Source organism: Lissotriton vulgaris, chromosome 5, assembly GCF_964263255.1.
Source record: "Lissotriton vulgaris chromosome 5, aLisVul1.2, whole genome shotgun sequence".
In the NCBI taxonomy this organism is placed as follows: Eukaryota; Metazoa; Chordata; class Amphibia; order Caudata; family Salamandridae; genus Lissotriton; species Lissotriton vulgaris.
The window spans coordinates 786,217,934-786,232,218 of NC_141693.1; the positions used below are offsets into that span (position 1 = coordinate 786,217,934).

General features: G+C 39.3%; 1 protein-coding gene across 2 annotated transcripts in view; it reads right to left on the reverse strand.

Annotated features, from left to right (window-relative positions):
- The window catches only part of PALD1 (phosphatase domain containing paladin 1), a 1,202,673-nt gene that overhangs the window by 867,463 nt on the left and 320,925 nt on the right, over positions 1 to 14,285 (reverse strand). The gene's annotated exons all lie outside the window — the stretch shown is intronic.

The window sequence follows — 14,285 nt, forward strand, 5'->3', positions numbered from 1 at the left end:
TGCAAGGATTAGATCTAAGGGTCAACTTCACAAAGTCCTTTGCCATGGTCTGTGGCGCGAAAGGGGTAAAATCTCGCAGGCTTATGGTGAAGGACACAACTATTGTGAAAGTTGATAGTTTTAATTATCTGGGGAATCTATTCAATAAAACCTTGAGTTGGGATCCCCTAATATCAGCTTGCGTTCAAAAGGCTACGCAATCGATAGAGGCCCTTTTCCGTTTCTCAAGTAAATTGGGTCAGAAGCCGGTTGCAGAACTAAAAATCTTATATAAAGCAAAATGCCTCCCTGTTGCAACAAACGGCGCGGGCGTGTGGGGGATACAAAACTGTAATAAAATCCAAAGTATGGAAAATAAATTTTTAAAGCGCCTCCTATCTGTCCCATCAGGTACCTCAAACATTTTCTGTAATACTGAGGTGGGTCTTGAATTTGTGAGTGACATTATCCATGTCTCCCCCTTGCTGCTATGGAGCAAGGTTTGGAGTTCTGAAGAACTGAAACTCACAAAGGAAATTTTGCAAGATTGCCTTAAACTTGATTATTCTGTGAAGATCCCATGGTTACTATATGTCAGGGAAACCTTTCACATGATAGGTTTGGGTCATATTTATCTAAACCCCGAAACTGTTGGCAGGGAGACCATGCGAACAATTAAAGAGGCCTATCGCACCAGGTTAGGCATGTTGAGAAGTTATTGAGGTTTGATTTAAAATACCAAGTTGGGAAGGGATGTGACGCTCTAGTGTTTCGCGGGTCTCGGCTGAGACCCGGAAAAACCCACACACAGTGTAACACCTTCTGGCTAGGTGTGGCCAGGAGGCTATAAACAAACGGAGGGAGGTCGCTCGTGGCTTCCGGTTCATCCCAGTGTCCACTGTGTGTTGCCTCAATTACTTATGTATGATAACGTGTGGTTGGTACCCCTTAGACTAGTAATACCCCACTTACTCCCTTACACATTTTATACTGGGTTTTTTAAAAGCATGTGTTAATTACAGGAACTACATTGATCAATAATGTATGCTATCCTCTGTCCTTCCTATATCTATTTATTATTTTGTTTTTTATTGTATTACTGGTGCTCTTTTATTTATCAAGTTTGGATCGTTTTAACTGTATTACTGGTGTGTACCTTTTATGGGTTTTTTAAAACCGAATAACGTTTATAAATTATGAATTATGATAAGCAAGGCACATTATGCCTGTCAGTCCCATGAGTCTGCTCCCATTGTACAGCTGATTAAGAGGATTTGTGGTCACGGGCATAGCTGTTAATAATGGGATGTGTTTCTCACTGTGGTTCCAAGTGACATTAAAGGCAAGCCTCTGAAGCAATGAATAGCTATGTATCTTCTAAAGCTCTGTCTCTGAAAAACGTACAGTTCTTGGCTGACAGGGAGACTTGTGATATAATGCCTGTCAAGTGCACTGCTGAAGTACGTTACAAGAAAGCATGTATGTATCTATTATTAATCATGCGTTCTAACACACCACCAGTTTTGAAAGAGACTTGCATTAAACTGCATACTGGCGAGGCTCTTATACAGTGTAGATGTATTCTCAAAAATCTCTTTAAAAAGTAGGAGACACAGACTCAGGATCCCAAAAGAATGGTGGGCAATGGGTGATGGTGTAACTAAGGATTATAAGGAATAAAGTACCCCTTATATATCGAGGATAACACTTGCATATCACCCATACCCCTTGAAATTCTTATATTATATAGCAGAGTTGCTTTATGCCAAACTTAATATGTTTAGCCAATATATAAAAATATTTGCATTATTAATTACAATATGTAATGCGTGTTATGATAATGGTAACAAAACAGGGGAGCAACAAATTATGATGGTTAGGTCGCTGTGTAAGGCATTCATTTAAAGCAGTACATACGTTTATTGCTAAACCGCCACAACACGCAAACACACACCACCCTCTCTATCGTCTAAATTTACTTATTTGGGTTCATATATTATCTCAAATTATACCACAAGAAGGAACCTTAATGATCTTTAGGATTATCTGGAACCACCAAACAACCATTTTGTAAATCTATCATTAAGACAGGATAAATGCATCAGGTCAACAGGACAGAACATCTGTGAAAGCTTTCTTGAACAAGTTGATTCTCCTAGTGGAGCAACAACTAGTCATGTTCCAAGTAAGTGTTGAGCAGCTCCAGAGCACTGCTCCCAACAATGATAGTGAGCTTGCTCTGATATAAGCAGTGTGATAACAAGACACATCAGTAAAAAATTCAATCATAGTTCAAAGGTCATACCTAACTGGTTGCAGTATATAGCCAGCTGCAGAGGGCTATACTGGTTGTTAAAGGCCCTGACACAGAATTGTAGGCCTAAACTGCAAGCAAAGCCCTCCAACATGGGTGAGGGCATTTAGCAACTGGTATAGCCCGAGGCAGAAGGGCTATAAGGCTATTCGAGCATGCCATCCACTAAGCGTATGATGTTCTAAATTAAAAAGGGAGAGATGTCAAGACAAACATTGGAAAGTTGAAGCTCCAGGCTTAAACCAGCCATTATAAGCTTGAGGTAGTAGAAGGATCCTTGCATATAGATAGATCTAAAAAATGTACAAACTTTTCAACTTAGCCTGAGCCTGCTACTGAGATCTGCACAAGCACTGCAGTCAGAAGTTTAAACTCAGGCAGCGCTGACTCACTGATTCATTCTTTGGAGTTTGATAAATTCATTGCCATTGAACTAAGTAGTAACATCATCTGATAGCAAGTGTTTAATGAGGCGCATGTTTGTCAGTAAGACTGTGGGGGAGTGGGTTTCAGATTTTCCGGCAATCACTCTGGCATATCATATTAATCATTATATAAAAAAGCAATGGGCTTAAGGGCCAGTGCAAAGGGAATGGCGTGCAGATTGTGACGGGTACTTAAAACTCATTTTGTAAAGTAACCATGTTTTAGAAATTCACAGCAGAGAGTGCGTATATGTTTTTGGCAGAGGTTGTATTTAAAAATCCCAGAGGAAATCAATCAAACACCTTACCATACCAGACTGAAAGCTCCTCTACCCAACTATTTTTTAAATAATATATTTATTAGGGGGTGTGTAACACCCCCCTGAAGATACGCCTCTTGTTTAGAAGCGGGAGGAATCAGCATGAAGCACTTTTTAAAAAGGATAATATTTAATCATTTAAACGGTTATCAAGTGCAGTACTTCCAGTCTTGTGAGAGTTATGTGACTTGGTATTTTTAAAGCGTCCTTCTTCCATTGGCATTGACTTGCAGTTCGAGCGAAGGATCTGGTATGATGAGTGTAGAGTGCAGCCAGGAGATTTTTAAGACGGCGGACCCTGCATGCCGACTACATTGCTTGATCATGATTTTTTTTTTACTGTCAACATGATTAGAAGGTTTAGTGCATCCATTATTTTCTATGTTATTGAAAGAAACATACAGGACTGATATCACCACCTCTTTAATCAGTGGGGGAACAACTGACAGTGGAAATAACCTACGGAATAATTACCACACACCCCTAAGCAGCACACCAAACTCTTCTTTAAAAAAAATCATCATACAGATTACCCATCTCAGCACACTCCTGTGGAATTCCCCATTCAATGCTGGTTGTGGTAAGTTATTTTTTTGTCATTAAATGGCAAGGTCACAGCATATAAGAGGCGGCCTCCAAGAACGCCTAAACAACCACCACATCCGCTTAGCTCAGATTGGTTTTTAACTGTCAACCAGACAACAAGTAGGAACTGTGGCCATGCAGAGATCCACCGAAATAAAAATCACTTTCTAGATTTAACTGTAATACCAAAGACACAAGTTATATTTTTAAGACAAAGTCACTAAATGTGGCTGTCATTCAAACAGTAGCATCCCCCTACTAAATTTTAGAATCACAGGCTCCTTTCATCGTCAGAAGCGGCATTCAGTTCAGGGGCGTTCTAGACAGGACAAACCGGTTAACATGTCTGACATTGGTATGGCTTTGATCTGCAAGGTCTTTCTGGGAATATCGCTAGAAACAACTCAGACTGGTGTATAAAAATGTCGATATTCAGATTTCATTTAGAAAAAAGAGCATTATATGATGGTAGATGACCAAGGAGTAAAGACCTGTTTACTATGCATAGCTTGACTGCAAAGTTATGCACTTAAATAGTTCTCAAAGCCATGTCATCGCTAAGGTGTTGGAGCCAGGTTTCAACTTCAAGCATTGTACAGCGTTATGGGGCCTGGCTACACTTTAGTCCACTAAACGAGGAACAAAGGAAACCTTCAATACTAGAAGAAAAACATACAGTAAAAGTTCACCAAGTTTGATACAAAGTAAGAAAATTATATAGCAGGACTTAAGGTTTCTCTGGAATGTGATCTTATAAAGTTTTAATAGTTTCCAAAAAACAATCACTTGCTGTCAACATTTTAAAGACAGTGCTGACAGTAACATATTCTTTTGCTTCACGCTGCCAAGATAAATACATTCTAGTAATCGAAACATTCTTTATATTAGCTACACATAGAGAATAATTTGGACAGGTTTTCTTATAACAAATAAAAAAGGAAGCCTACTGTAGGAATTTGTATGTGTTCGCATGTCTAATACATATGTTCAGTGTATGTTTAAGTGGTGAATTTTGCCTCTGTTGTACAGAAAATTATATAGTCACCCGCCTTATGAAGTTGGTAAATCAAATATTACTCAAGGAGCAAAAAAGCCACAAAAATAGTTCTTATAAACATCTTTCAGATTATGGCAAGAGAAGGAAAAAATTGGAATGCGCTCAACTAATTCACTTTTTTTCAACTCATCTGCACAATTTTGGGAGTTCTTCAACATATACATGAGAATTTATTGAGAAATGTTTAAAGCCATTTAATTCTGAGCGAGAGAGTAACAAATGGTAATTGTTACTACATTTTATGACACATTCTCCCTTAGGTGGTTATACCTTGCATAGTGTAAAATCCTGAAAATTCAGTGGTTCCATGAACAGACAATCTTGGATTCTGCTTGCCTTTGAATGACAGGAACTAGCTGACCACTCGAAGTTTTCCCACTGATAATGTTTTTGCAGTTGATTCAACTGTTCAAAAGGAAGTCCTCCTGGCCTGTATAATGTGTGCAAGCCACTGTCTGTTGTAGGCCATTGATACTGAAACAGATTGAGGTATTGTCCAATGACAATACACCTTTGCACCTCACAGCAAACACTAGCAATGTCAACATATTTTGCCAACAAATGTAATGAGCATAAAAAGTTGAAAAGTATTAAAAAGTTACAATGGCAAAATAAGAAATTCCCAATCGCAAAAACAAATGTTTAAAAAAAACATGAAATGAAAGCAGAAATTAAACAAAGATTGTCCAACAGGCTAAGCATTGAAGTACACTTGTTTTTAGGCAGACGTACACTTGAGCACAAGCAAAATGCTGTCACTCACAGTGAAGACAGCAAGTTCCTCAAGGGGGCTGACTAACTGTTCACTGTGACAGTAGGCTGAAGCAAATGTGAATGACATTGGAGAGGACCAATGGATGACGAGAACTGACAGAAGTTTCTTTTTAAATATATATGTTATGTTTCAAGGCCAAACCTAAACACATATGCTTTAGGACAGGGCTGTGCATGATGCCTAAGGAGGATGAACTCACCAACAGGAATGGAGCAGGACAATTCATTTTCATAACATGATTTTAAAAATAGCTTGTGGTCCACACAACATGTGCTAACCGGTTTTACTGTAGCAAGTAAAACTGGGTAGCACACAGCTAACAGGAACATTCTACTGTTTGTGTTATTTATTCACTTTACATATGAGTGAAGGGTTAATGGAGAGCATCAACAACATAACAGAATACATAACATTGCGACACATGCTCAAAAAAACAAAAAAAACAAAAGCCAGGACATCAAACACCTCCATATTTTGTTGTGTCAAAATGGTTCTCAAACTGGCTAGTAGAAAGTTTTACACCATAACGTTTCAATAGGCCTTTCCTAGTAGGCCTGACATTAAAGTGCTGCCCACGTCTACATGTGATAAAATGCACACTTTAACAACGTTCTTCGGCAATCGTTCTCCGAAAATGATGGTCTTATTTTCTACAGGAGAGTACAGATTTGTATTTATTTGTTGATGTGGCTTTGGTGGTCGTGAGAAAGATAAGGGATTTTATACAGGATAGGAGGAAAAGAGAATATTTCCAATGCAATTTTTGATCAGGACAAAATTACTACAGTATTATTTGTGGTGGAAAGATAGTTAAATTTAGTTTGAGTGGGGTTCAACCTAAAGCGCTGTATTAAAGTATTTATACAGCACTGCACAGCACTGATTAGGTCATAGAGTGCTCTGATCTGCGTCAGGTTCCTGAAGCCCTTTATGAGCACATGTTACAAGGGTGTCTGATGTAGTGTGTCCTTTATGAGATGTGGTGGGTAATGTGGGAGAAGTTTAAAGACATACTTCAAACATGGTGCACAGGTGTCCGATGTCCAGGTGTGTCTTTGGTTTCCGCTAGACAGTGTTTACTACCAGCTTTGGGGAGAACGGAGAAATTAGTCAACAAGTGAGGGGCAGTGGCTTTGCCAGTCAGTGTGCCTTGCCTGTCGTTGAAGAGTATGCACAGCAAAAGAATGTAGGTTGGTAGCCCCCGTTAAGGGGCAACAGTCCTAAAAACAATAGACTTATCATTATACTTTGTGACAATGGGGTTTCCTGCTCGAGTGCCACTGATGCTCCACTTTTATATGTTTGTTTCATGTATGTAAATCTTTGGTTGTCTCTTTGTGCCCATTAGTGAAATATGTAACGATTATACCCTTCTTTTATATTTAATTCACTTTTATAACCTGTTGACTGTTGACCTGTGGGTGGGAAAAAAGGAAATGGTTGCAAATGGTTTGATGCAGAATGTTCCAGAGCACAAACTAGATTAACAAAGGCACTACACCAAGTTCCACGGGATAGGGAGCTAGTTAGAAGGTCAAGGAAAATGTACAGAGATGCTATTATTAAGTGTAAATCGGATCTAAAGAAAAAGGCATGGGACGACTTAGGAAAAGCCTCAGAACTTAAGGATAGCCGGCTCTTTTGGGAGGTAATAAACCACCCTTTCTTAAGAAGTGATGAAAAGGATAAAATGCTGATCCATATCCCAGGGGATACCTGGGAAGTACATTATGGTAACATTTTTAACCCAAAAGGGGCGACCCAGCCAACTGTTAATGAGGGGTACAGTGATTTCAATTTGGAGTCAGCTCTAACACTTAGCCTTTCATTGACTCTTCTAGAAGTAGAGGCTGCACTAAGAAAAGGCACCCCATTAAAGGCCCCAGGGCCGGATTCAGTCCCTTTGGATCTTTTTGAATACAACATCGAGGTGTGGGCACCACTCCTATTACTTTTGTTTAGAGCCGTTATGGTAGGGTGTATTCCGACTTCCTGGCAAGAGGCGGTAGTGGTACCGATACCTAAAAAGGGCGACAAATGCGACCCCAGTTGTTACAGACCAATATCGCTAATAGATGTGTCTTGTAAACTGATGGGTAGGGTGATACTGGCCCGCCTGGAAACCTGGGCTGAGTCAACAGGTATCATTGTGGATTCCCAGTACGGGTTTAGGCGGGGAAAAGGAACCACTGAGCAGTGCCTTAATTTGGTTTTAAACATGGGTAAGTACATGAGGGCTAAGCTTGGTTGTATCCAATTGGCCTTCATGGACTTATCCAGTGCCTTTGACACTGTATGTAGAAACAAACTGTGGCAATTGATGGAGTCTATGGGGTTTGAAGAACCGTTGGTCACTCTTCTCTGTAGACTGCATGCTGCTACAACAGTGAGGATCAGATTTGGCCCTGGCGGGGAGATGACAAAGTCCATTCCATCGACTGTAGGTGTCCGCTAGGGGTGTATCTTGGCCCCTTTTCTGTTTTTGGTGTACACCAATGGTCTGGGAGATTTTCTGTTGGAAAGTTGTGTAGATTTTCCCCAGGTGAATGGTAAACGGATACCGATGTTATCTTAGGCAAATGACACGGTGTTGATGACCCTAACTGTCAACGGCATGCAAACTTGCTTGAATGCTTTTGAAACTTTTATGCAAGGATTAGATCTAAGGGTCAACTTCACAAAGTCCTTTGCCATGGTCTGTGGCGCGAAAGGGGTAAAATCTCGCAGGCTTATGGTGAAGGACACAACTATTGTGAAAGTTGATAGTTTTAATTATCTGGGGAATCTATTCAATAAAACCTTGAGTTGGGATCCCCTAATATCAGCTTGCGTTCAAAAGGCTACGCAATCGATAGAGGCCCTTTTCCGTTTCTCAAGTAAATTGGGTCAGAAGCCGGTTGCAGAACTAAAAATCTTATATAAAGCAAAATGCCTCCCTGTTGCAACAAACGGCGCGGGCGTGTGGGGGATACAAAACTGTAATAAAATCCAAATTATGGAAAATAAATTTTTAAAGCGCCTCCTATCTGTCCCATCAGGTACCTCAAACATTTTCTGTAATACTGAGGTGGGTCTTGAATTTGTGAGTGACATTATCCATGTCTCCCCCTTGCTGCTATGGAGCAAGGTTTGGAGTTCTGAAGAACTGAAACTCACAAAGGAAATTTTGCAAGATTGCCTTAAACTTGATTATTCTGTGAAGATCCCATGGTTACTATATGTCAGGGAAACCTTTCACATGATAGGTTTGGGTCATATTTATCTAAACCCCGAAACTGTTGGCAGGGAGACCATGCGAACAATTAAAGAGGCCTATCGCACCAGGTTAGGCATGTTGAGAAATAGTGAGAATGTGGTATATGATAGGGGGAGGTTGCAGCAGCAGCCTTACCTTTCATATATTGAGCATATCCAATGGCGCTTTTATTTGACTAGGTTTCGCCTCAACACACTGCATTTTCTTTTTACTTTTACAAAGCAAGTGGGTGGTGTGAGAGACTACCCCCTTGCCCCTGTAATAACAAAGTTTCACAAAACACTGTGCATCTTATTCTTTTTTGTACCCTGTATAAAGATCCAAGAAATCGATTTATTAGGCCTGTTTTGTTAACTCTTGAATCTCGCTACTACAAAGAGGGATATGAATATTTATTGTTCTTATCAACTCCAGCTATATGTAGTGCTGTGCTTAGCTTTATTAGACTGGCGCTCACTATCAGAAATCGATATTGACTACCATTATTGGAAATTATCGATTATCCTTTGATTTACATCTATGAGATCAGCGTGTAGATTGGCATCCTTATGGATTGCACATGCACTTTACAATAATCCCTGTTTATATATATGTGACATTTTAACTTAAATGTATCCCAAATGTATTGCAAATTTTATTCTGGATATATAATATGTTTTATGGATGTCAATATAACTGTATGGTCTTTTTAAATGATCTGTGTAATCTTTTTAATCTGTTTATACTTTTATGATTCCATTTCTGAATCGAAATAAAGTTTATTGAACTGAACTGAACTGAGATGTGGTGGGTGATGTGGGAGAGGGTTAAAGACATACTTCAAACATGGTGCACAGGTGTCCGATGTCCAGGTGTGTCTTTGGTTTCCACTAGACAGTGTTTACTACCAGCTTTGGGGAGAACGGAGAAATTAGTCCACGAGTGAGGGGCAGTGACTTTGCCAGTCAGTGTGTCGTGCCTGTCGTTGAAGAGTATGCACAGCAAAAGAATGTAGGTGGGTAGCCCCCGTTAAGGGGCAACAGTCCTAAAACAATAGACTTATCCTTATACTTTGTGACAATGGAGTTTCCCGCTCGAGTGCCACTGATGTTCCACTTTTATATGTTTTTTTCATGTATGTAAATCTTTGGTCGTCTTTTTGTGCCCATTAGTCAAATATGTAACGTTTATACCCTTCTTTTCTATTTAATTCTCTTTTATAACCTGTTGACTCAGTATATAGCTCCAATGTCGCCTGCAGCTAAAGGGATTTAAAATAATTAAATAAACAAAATAAAGTATGTTTATATTTTTACTTGGGTTTAGCAGGCCGGCGTGGGGTTGGGTACTTTCATTAGGTCATGTGCGAGGAAGGGGGTGTTACTATCTGCAGAGTCTTATGGCTGAGAAACCATCCCGAAAACACTGCGGAGTACTTTTTTCTAATTAACAGAAAATCATGGTGATAGTCCAAGCCGCAACTCTCGGCCAATTAAGTGCCTAAAAGGATGAAATGACGAAGGGAAAGCGTTTTAAATTACAGAAATTGAGGGAGGCATGCGTATTACAAGTTATATACAACCAAATGCGCCGTAGAAATATTGACATCTCATCAAATACCTAAAGATAACGAAGGGTTAGATAACGGCAAAATCATGAGACAAGATTAGTGCCCTGAAAGGGTATGGGACAGTTGTCTCATATCACCAATATCACAGGGGAAACGAAAATTATCTCACATGGCCTTCGACGTCCAATAACAGCACAGGAAGTGACATCACACAACTTGACTGTGATGGCTAATGAGTGCGTTTTTTTAAAAAGCTTATTGAAAACTTAAAGCTGCAGCATGTTATTTGACATGGATTGATAACAGAGAATAGAAGCATTTAACAAATACTACAGGAGTTAAAGGCGCGCTGTATATTATCTTTAAAGAGTATCAGTCAGATTTCTGAGGGGCAAGTCAAGAGGAAAGTATGGAACAACACAGACAGAGTGAGGAAGGATGATTGTAAATTCAGGGGGGTTCCCTTTAAAACATGTAACTCTCTAGATGAAGGAATAGTGCCCTATGGGTTTCTGGCCAGAATGGCACTAAGGGAGCAGAGGAGGAAAGGAGACAACCTGGGAGTGCGTAGAAATTGTGGATGGGCAAAATTGCGATGGAGGGGGCTTTTAGAAACCATGGTGTTGCAAAACTGTCAATCTTGGCCAATGTGGTGAATGAACCTGGATTGTGTAATGCCCTTTAGTAAAACTTAAAACCTTGACTTTCCACACAAAGCTGACTTTTCTGTTTTAAGCATGGACCAACCACATCTGTGGAACACATTAAGGGCAATATGTTTGGAAGAAAGGGGCCACTGCCTTATGAGATAAACCCTGGCAGGGAAACTATACTTTAGAAAAGAAGAACAAAGTTGCACCGGGTTTTGTGCTTGTTTCACAAAAACTAAAAAAGACGTTGTACTAATAAATAGATTGACACTGTATGTCTTCCTGATATATTCTGTTGTTTTATTATAATATAGTATTTAGTTATGATTTCATCTTTTTATCTGTTATTTTTAGCTTATTTTTGACATATATAGAAAGGGTGACTGTACATGCAACATGAATTATGTGAACAGATAATACAAAAGTGATCTCGAAGAATTAAATCAAACAATTAATAGAATACAGAAACACATTCCCATTCAACGCGTAAGCCTTCTTCAGGAAGTCTGTATTTCTTTCACAATAACGATTACTATGAAACAAAAAATTGGTGTAATCAGTTATTGATGCACTCCAATTTGAATCACAACGTCTTAAACTATTTGCATTATTTATTTAAATTACATCTTTATATATTTGTGTATATTAAGAGACCTCTCGTAACACCATGTGATATTAGTCTAGCTGAGCCAAAAATTAATTTACTTTAATTTACATCACAATATTATACATATTCATACATTGCATTAAGGGCAAGACACACCATCTCTGGCAAGTAGTTAAAATGACACCAATCAACTCAGAATGAAAAAAAAATGAGACATGAGGTAACGGATCAGAACCATAACTTAAGTAAGGAAACATATTTGCCTTCAACTCGGGAACAATTATTATAATATTACTATGTAATTGACCCTTTCAGCTCTAAAATCCATACCCATCTTAATCGAAATGAAATATAAAATAAAATTGCTTCCTGAACTAGGAGACTTTTGATCGTACGACGAAAACTCTGGTGGTAATTTAGATCCAACACATAGGGCTGCATAAAAGATTGATAACATCTCTGTTGGAAAATATTGTCAATATTGCAAATAGTTACACTATGGCATAGGAATTTTTGATGTGGTGCTTTAATCCAACATATGTGATTTTTGGGAGAATTTAAATAAATTCCTAAAGAGGAAAGTCACTGGTGGCTACATGCATTTTGAAACATTTGAACAGTTCCATACAGTTATTTTAAGGACAGAAAGGAAAACTGGCTTATTGTGATGGCACAAGCCTGACCAAAGTGGCTGGTTAAGCCGCCATTTGACAAATGCCCATGCGTTGGCAATACATTGTAATCCACTGGAAGATGTACCTACTGTTAACCATATTGAGTAACGTCTAAGAGAAACACGAGCGGCAAACCTTCATTTACTTTAAAGTATATGGCATGTAAACAGTACACTCTACAAATTGAATTATCTCTTAAAATAGCAGTCTTAATACTCATCTCTGCAGTATTCGCAAAGGGATGTCTCAGTCCTGTCATATACACAGAAAACCCTTCGGTCTAAATTACCAAACAAATAGCAAAAACAACTGAGTTTATCTCATCATGCTTGTGGGGAATTCCCTTTGTTAGGATGAAATCTCTCACCCACCATAGATGGCTTGCTTCATCATTGGGATTCTCCTCGTGACTGGAAAACCTAGTCCCGCCACGGGCTACAACTTGCTCACTGAGAGGGATGGGGGGCAGGGATGTTTTGTTCCTAGTTTTTAAGATATACTAAATCCTGCAATGAGAAGACAGAGGTTGAGTAGAGGGCTCAGCACAAAAAAATATGTATAAACAGTGAGGGTAGTTATATTAAAACTAGCTACCAGGTACGAAAAATACTTTATTGGCTCGTTCCTGGGGCCAAGATTAAAAACAGAGCACCAGCAGTGGTAATTTATGACTGCAGGTAATAGACGAAGACAGTTGTACATGTTTCAGCCTATAGACCAAGATGGGTATCATGAATTTCGTCAGGACCTAGTATTGCTGCTACTTAAACTGTGAAGTGTCAAAAAATAATAATAAACCAAGACAAATGCAAGTTAATACAAAACCAGTGATCCTGCTGATTGCATGGATGATTCACTGGTCATACCCATCTCTTACGGATAAGAGGCCTCACCTTAACCTGGCAACAGCTCAGGGAAGGGGCACCGCTCTTTTTGTCAGTACTCCAGACGGCGTTGTGCTGCAGCCGGAAGAGATGGGTATGATTAGTGAATCATGCACGCAATCAGCAGGATCACTGGTTTTGTCTTAATTTACGTTTGTCTTGGTTAATATTTTTTGACACTTCATAGTTTGTTAAGCAGTAGCAAAACTAGGTCCTGTCGAAGGCCGCAATACCTATCTGGGTCTATAGGCTGAAACATGTAGACCTGTCTTCGTCAATAACCTGCAGTCATAAATTACCACTGCCGGTGCTCTGTTTTTAATCCAGGCCCTAAGAACGAGCCAATAAAGAATTTTCGTAGTTGGTTTTAATATCACTACCCTCACTGTTTATAAAAAAATTTGCACTGCGCCCTCTACTCAATCTCTTTCTTCTCATTGCAAGATTTAGTATATACTAAAAACTAGGAATAAAAGATCCCTGAGCTCCTCCGTCTCAGGTTGTAGACCGTGGCAGGACTAGGTTTTCCCGTCACGAGGAGAATCCCAATGATGAAGCCACCTATAGTGGGTGAGGGATTTCGTCCTAACAAAGGGATTTCCCCACAAGAATGATGAGATAATCTCTGGGTGTTTTGCTGTTTGTTTGGTAATTTAGACCCAAGGGTTTTCTATGTATATTATTAATTGTTTGGGGAACTAACCCTTGCAGGTCTGTAAACATCCCTCGGACCCTCCCTTTTATCTCTTGTGTTTACAGTCATGTGTCAGTCCTGCACAACTTCAAATATTAACCTGCAGTGTCCTTCCTTTCAAATCTATGCAGTTAGCCCTCAACTCTCAAATGTGTCCCCATTTTAAAGGAAGTTTAAGAACTCTACAGACAAAGGTATGTTGATCAAAAATGTGTGCCAATAAAATGAATTTGCTATCAACTTTAGGGGAAAACTTGGAACTAAGCTCCAGCCTTTACATCCGCTTCCCAGTTCTGCTATCTGGCTCGAAGCAGGGCCTTCCTGTTGAAAACATGTGTCCGTATTTCAGCAGTAGATACTTTGCCATCTTTCCCTTTAGTAATGCACAGAGAAAAAAACTCACAGACGTGTGAACAGGCACCAATGAAGGTAACGTCAATAGCTGTACTCTCAAAGCTTGCCATCAAAAAATGAATGAACAAGACCCTAAGTTCATTTCTAAATGCACACAATATA